Raw genomic sequence first — 5,874 nt, 5'->3', positions numbered from 1 at the left:
TTGTATGCTGGTGTGGTAACTGTTGTTGTATGAAAATTCCACCAAAGGAAGATGTTTTCCCAGCTGTTGCCGAAATCGATAACACACGCCCGAAGCATGTCTTCTAAAGTCTGGATAGTGCGCTCAGACTGCCCATCCGTCTGAGGGTGGTAAGCTGTGCTCATGTCTAATCGAGAGCCAAAAGATTTGTGCATTGCTTGCCATAGTTCTGAAGTGAATCGTGCATCCCGATCCGAAATAATAGAGGTTGGCACTCTGTGCCTCGAAACAACTTCTTTCAAGTAGATGTCTGCTAACGTAGAGAACTTATCCGTTTCTTTGATAGCCAAGAAATGAGCAGACTTTGTGAGTCGATCTACGATCACCTAAATAGTATCATTCCCACGCTGGGATCTAGGCAGGCCAGTAACAAAATCCATGGAAATTTCTTCCCATTTCCACTGTGGTATCTTGGGTTGCTGAAGTAAGTCTGAGGGTTTCTGGTACTCTGTCTTGACCCTCGCACAGGTCAAACACTTGCCGACGTAAGTTGCTATGTGGGCCTTCATGCTAGGCCACCAATATGTAGTTCTGATGTCATGATACATTTTATCCGAACCTGGATGTACCGAGTAGCGAGACTTATGAGCTTCATCCATCAAAAGTTCTCGTAAACCGCCATATAGTGGGACCCAAATATGTCCTGTTACATAGTAGGCGCGGTCTTCCTTCTGTTCTAATCGTTGCCTTGAGCCGCGTAAGGCTTCAGCCCTGACGTTTTCTGGTTTCAATGCTTCCACCTGATCTCGTATTTGTGCAGGAAGATCAGACTGAATAGTGAGCTGCAAAGCTCGTACACGCCTAGGTAAAGTGTCTTTTCGACTGAGAGCGTCAGCCACAACATTGGCTTTGCCTGGATGGTACTTGATGGCGCATTCGTAATCATTAAGCAGCTCGACCCATCGTCGTTGACGCATGTTCAATTCCTTCTGCTTAAAGATATGCTCGAGACTCCTATGATCGGTGTAAATAGTGCACTTGGTACCGTACAGGTAGTGTCGCCATATCTTAAGCGCGAAAACAACAGCTCCCAGCTCTAAATCGTGCGTCGTGTAGTTCCGTTCATGAACTTTGAATTGCCGCGAAGCGTAGGCAATAACTTTATCCCGCTGCATCAATACACAACCAAGCCCCTGTATCGATGCGTCACAAAAGACCACAAAATCATCCGTGCCCTCTGGCAATGAGAGAATAGGTGCGCTGCATAGTCTATCCTTCAGATACTGAAAGGCCATTTCTTGTGTATTACCCCAACGATAGGTAACACCTTTCTGTGTCAGCATTGTAAGCGGCTGTGCGATCTTTGAGAAGTCTTTGATGAATCGTCTGTAGTACCCCGCCAAACCCAAGAATTGGCATATTTCCGTTGGTGTACGCGGTGCAGGCCAGTTCCTGATCGAATCTACCTTGGATGGATCAACATGAATCCCATCCTTGTTTACCACATGGCCTAAGAAATGGACTTCACGAAGCCAGAAGTCGCATTTTGAAAACTTGGCGTACAGTTGTTCCTTTCGAAGAAGTTCCAAGATAAGACGTAAGTGCTGCTCGTGTTCCTCCTGACTCTTGGAGTAGATCAGAATGTCGTCGATGAATACTATGACGAACTTGTCTAGATAAGGTTTGCACACCCTGTTCATAAGATCCATGAAAACTGCAGGCGCGTTCGTTAGCCCGAATGGCATGACTAGAAACTCGTAGTGACCGTAGCGAGTTCTGAATGCTGTCTTGGAGACGTCCTCCTCGCGGACTCTCAGCTGATGATACCCTGACCTCAGATCAATCTTGGAGTAGTAGCTCGACCCTTGCAACTGGTCGAATAAGTCGTCGATACGAGGAAGAGGATAGCGGTTCTTCACTGTGACCTTGTTCAGTTCGCGGTAATCAATGCACATCCTGAAAGTGCCATCCTTCTTTTTCACGAATAATACTGGAGCTCCCCAAGGCGAAGAGCTTGGACGAATGAAGCCCTTATCCAAGAGCTCTTGTAGTTGCTTAGACAGTTCTTCCAGTTCGGTTGGAGCTAATCGATACGGTGCGCGAGCTATAGGTGCTGCTCCTGGAGCTAGCTCGACTTGAAACTCGACCTGGCGATGAGGCGGTAGACCAGGTAAATCTTCAGGAAACACTTGAGGAAATTCACGTACAACTGGAATATCCTCTATTCTTTTCTCTTTCGTCGAGGCATCAGTAACTAATGCCAAAATGGCGGTGTGACCCTTTCGTAAACATTTCTGAGCCTTCAGGAAGGAGATGATGCCAACCACTGCACCACTACTGTCGCCTTGAACTTCGAGAGGTTCCTTACCAGAACGAGGAATACGAATGATCTTCTCCTTACATAGGATCTCTGCTTGCTGCTTGGATAACCAATCCATGCCGATGACGATGTCAAAACTACCCAGAACTATAGGAATGAGGTCGATGGAGAAAGCTTGACCAGCGAGGATAAGATTACAACCCTGAACTATGTGTGTGGCCTCTAGACTTTTACCATTAGCTAATTCTACGACATGTTTGGTGTTTAGGGGAGTTGGTGCACGTTTTAACATTTGGCTAACCTTCAAAGACACATAACTTGTATCCGCACCCGAATCAAACAATACAGTAACATAAAAGTCGTCGAGAAGAAACTTACCCATAACTACGTTGGGATCATTTCTGGCATCACCCTGTGATGTGTGTAAAATGCAACATATAAATCACATCAATTAAGGCATAAAACTAACCCTTTTTTAGTACTAATGTTGGAAAAAGAGTGTTTTTGTCTTCCTTTTGTATTTTCAGGATGAAATGAGCTCAAAATCACAAAAGAAGCAAAAAGACAACTAATTCTACCATAAATACAAGAAAAAGGAACAAAAGTGGATTGCCCGAACCCTCAACGGCACCTCCCAAGGCAAAGGAGAAGAAACAGAGTCTGAACACGCCCCGTGTCCAGCGAACACCGGGGCGTGCCCAGGAAGCAGCAGAAAAGACAAACCAGTAGAAGCTTCCATCGCCCACCACGGGGCCGTGTCCAGCGGGCACGGGGGCGTGGTGAAAGTACAGCAGGCGCATTAATTGTAATTCGCAATTACAATTAATGAGGAGAGAGAGTGTTAGGCGGGCACGGGGCTGTGTCCAGCGGACACGGGGCCGTGTCCAGCCTTCTGTTCAGCCTATAAATAGAGGAGCTTGGCTTCATTCTCTCTCATCCCTTGGCACACCACCTCTCTCACACCTCATCCACCACCCACCACCACCATAACACCATCATCCACCACCATCATCCATTGTCCATCGTAGAGTGTGTGAGTCGTCTCGGGATCCAAGATTGATCGTAAGAGTTCTTGACAATCAAGGCCATGTTTGCCTAAGTCTCTTACATCACTTGGTGAAGACAAGTGTTTAGTATAATACTTTTTATTTTTAATCTTTTGCACTTTTTATTTGGTTTTGTATTAATGACTTTAATAACTAGTTACTTATGTTGAAGGTGATCTTTCCTTATCGTTTGTCCGTGGTGTCTTGGCATTATTTTACTGTCTATATAAAATAAAAGATTTTCACCATTCATATCTCCACGGTCTATATGGAGGTATGTTGGCTACCTGGTCGGGGGTTAAGGGAACGGTTTGGTAAAGGTCTTGCCCTTGTTCAGCGTTTAGAGGTCCTGCTTGGGACCTGGGTCAAATTTAGTAGGATCTCCTTCAATGCCCATAGGTATTGGATGGCGGGGATCCAAACTCTTTGACCCCCTCATAAGTTAACTACTATTAATACTATAACCCGGCTATTTTGGACTGTATCCCTGCTGACTCAGACTACTTAGCCGAGGGTAACGTCACCGCCAAAAGCGGGGCCTACCACAATTTGCATTAATAACTTAATTCATTATCTTTCAATAATCCGACCCTTTAGGATTGTATCATTGCTGACTCAAACTACTGGGTTGAGGGTAACGTCGCCTTCAAAAGAGGGGCCTACTACAATAACTAAGATAATCTCTTAAACAAGTGCAAAAGTGCGAAAATAATCAAAGGTTATACTAATACACGTGTCGGATCCAAGTGATTCATCTTGTCTATCTGTTTTTATTTTATTTTTATTTTCAGCATTTAGTTAGTTTTTTATTTTTCTTAGTTTAAAACATTTTTCTAACCTTTTTGATTTGATTAGACGTTGAGGATAAACCGGTATTAAAAGCTCTTGTGTCCTTGGACGACCTCGGTATCTTACCAACACTATACTACGTCCACGATGGGTGCACTTGCCCATATGTGTGTTTAGTGTTAGTGAATATCGTGTTTTATAAATTTAAAACTTGGCTAAAAGTGTAAAAAGGGCTTAAATATATATCAAAAATATATACACACTGAGACGCATCAAGTTTTTGGCGCCGCTGCCGGGGACACAAGGATTTTAAGAAAGTTAGGAATCAACGGCCTAATCATATTTTTATTTTTCTTTAATTTTTTAGGATTTTTTCTTAGGTTTTCAGCTTCTGCAGAGCTCAGCACGGGGCCGTGCCTGGTCGGACACGGGCCGTGCTCAGCAACGTTACTGGCAGTTTTTGTTTTTCAAGTTACAGAAGGCTGACCACGGGGCCGTGCCGGTGCAACACGGGGCCGTGTCCAACTTCCAGTAACTGGGATCTGAAAAACAATCACTGTAAATCCGACCACGGGGCCGTGTTCGCTCAACACGGGGCCGTGGTGAACCTTCTGACCAACATTCTTTTCTGTTTTTATTGCAGGACTTGGAACCCGACGCCATCCTCACGTAGTGTATGAGCTCCAGTTCCAATAAAGACATAAAGGAACCACTAGAAGAACCCGAACGCTTTCTCAGAAAAAGGTTAAAAGCCAAAAACCAAGAGAAGGTTTCAGGTGATCCACCTCCAATGGCGGACCAACGTACCCTTATGGATTATCTACGGCCCACCATAGGTAATCTAGGCGCCGCTATCAATGCTCCGAATGTCGAAGCCAATAACTTCGAACTTCGACCGCATTTGATACAAATGCTCCAAAACTCCGCAACCTTCCACGGGCTTGCGGACGAGGATCCTCATCTACATATAACTAATTTCTTAGAAATATGTGATACCTTTCGGATCAATGGGGCATCAAACAACGCCATCCGCCTCCGTATGTTTCCATTCTCACTAAAAGACCGAGCGAAAGCTTGGCTCAACACCCTCCCAGCTGGATCGGTAAACACCTGGGATGAACTAGCCCAAAAGTTTCTATATAAGTATTTCCCTCCTTCTAAAATTGCTAAATTAATGGCTGAAATTAATACATACTCACAAGAGGACGGGGAATCCTTATATGAAACATGGGAAAGGTTCAAGGAGCTATTACGCAAGTGTCCCCATCACGGCCTCGCAATATGGCAACAAGTATCCACTTTCTACAATGGATTGTTGCCACACACTAGGCAGACACTTGATTCTAGCTCCGGGGGACTTTTAGGTAATCGACGCCCACACGAAATATATAATCAGATTGAGGAAATTGCTCAAACCAATTTTCAATGGCACACTCCCCGGGGAAATAAGTCTATCGCCCCGGGCGCCCATAAGGTCGACGAAAGCACCTCTTTACAAGCCCAAATCGAGGCCCTTTCTTCAAAAATAAAAAAATTAGAAATGACAAAAACGGTCTCGATTATGGCTTGTGAAGGGTGTGGTGGGTCACATGAAAATTGGAGTTGCATGAAAGAAACGGACGATCAACAAGAAATGGTAAACTACATTGATAATAGACCTAGGCCGTCGGGTCCTCCAACGGGAACTTACAACCAAGGATGGCGAAACCACCCAAACCTTGGTTGGAGGGAAACCGGCAA

General features: G+C 44.8%; 1 non-coding gene across 1 annotated transcript; it reads right to left on the bottom strand.

Moving 5' to 3' along the window:
* Positions 1-5,302: 5,302 nt before the first annotated feature.
* Positions 5,303-5,409, bottom strand: LOC118481476. The gene has a single exon (XR_004865685.1). It is a non-coding gene; the product is annotated as a small nucleolar RNA R71 (small nucleolar RNA).
* Positions 5,410-5,874: the final 465 nt, after the last annotated feature.

This window comes from Helianthus annuus, chromosome 8, assembly GCF_002127325.2.
Source record: "Helianthus annuus cultivar XRQ/B chromosome 8, HanXRQr2.0-SUNRISE, whole genome shotgun sequence".
NCBI lineage: Eukaryota > Viridiplantae > Streptophyta > Magnoliopsida > Asterales > Asteraceae > Helianthus > Helianthus annuus.
The sequence above is the reverse complement of the archived record's forward strand: the minus strand, read 5'-3'. Positions and strand labels throughout refer to the sequence as shown.